Source organism: Physeter macrocephalus, chromosome 17, assembly GCF_002837175.3.
Source record: "Physeter macrocephalus isolate SW-GA chromosome 17, ASM283717v5, whole genome shotgun sequence".
NCBI classification, from domain to species: domain Eukaryota; kingdom Metazoa; phylum Chordata; class Mammalia; order Artiodactyla; family Physeteridae; genus Physeter; species Physeter macrocephalus.
The window spans coordinates 30139215-30140213 of NC_041230.1; the positions used below are offsets into that span (position 1 = coordinate 30139215).

The 999-nt window shown below is 44.1% G+C and overlaps 1 pseudogene; it reads left to right on the plus strand.

The window, feature by feature from the left end:
• The first annotated feature begins 793 nt into the window (after nt 1–793).
• LOC102989951 (SNRPN upstream reading frame protein-like) lies at nt 794–999 on the plus strand (annotated as a pseudogene).

Sequence of the window (999 nt, forward strand, 5' to 3'; positions counted from 1 at the left end):
GGAACCTCCATACTGTTTTCCATAGTAGCTACACCAACAGTGTAGGAGGGTTCTTGGGGCAGCTAGTTGAAATAGAGATTATCTGGTTGTTGCAGAGATATCCACATGCAAAAGAGAATTTACTGTTTTATAATTTTAATACCAATCCATTAAGATGTATTTATTGTATATTCACAGTGTTTCATAGCCTTTAGTCATTGGGAGAAAGGATAAAAATGAATATCAGGAAGGTGACTACCTGACTGTATTCTAAGGGTTTTTATATAGCAAAGTCATAGCTCATAACACATTAAGGGAATTGACACAGCTGCTTTGTAAAGTCAGACATTCTGGAATTGTTCTAGAATAAATCTTAGCTGAAAATTAACGTGAATTAAACTCAGAGCTCTGACATCAGTAAGAAAGGAGAATGAGCTTTCCAGCAGCATACTTGGTCAGTTGAATCTACTATAATTGTTATTAAATGCTCACCTAGCAGTTGCTTTAGCAATATATTTCTCCAGGGGGAAAATGGCCATCAGGAAAACTTGAGTCTCCTCAGCTATTTCTCAGCAGTGATGTAAGTCTTTTAAATCAGATCTGTCGAGTTTCATGTTCCTACCTCTGAGGCTGTTGGGGATGGCCTAGAGAAAAGCAAGTTGAAAGGCAGCTATCAAAAGTGGGTTCAGGGGGTTGGCCACACATGTGCAGCCTGAGCCGGAGTGATTGGATGGTGCTGCCGTGGCAGGAGCAGCGCAGAGTGGGGTGGCCGCTGGAGATGCCTGACCTGTTCTGTTCTGAGGCCAGCGGTGTGATGGAGTGGGCCAGGGACCATTTACACCTGAGGTGGACTGTGGACCAGCACGTACCAGAGGTAGAAGTCCAAGTCAAACATAGAAGGGTAGCCTCACTGAGCAACCAGGAGTGTCACCTGTACCCGAGGCGATCTCAGCTGCAGTGGTGGATTTCCATGCAGAACTGAGACAGGCATTCTTAGCTGACATACCAAGAGGTGGTTAA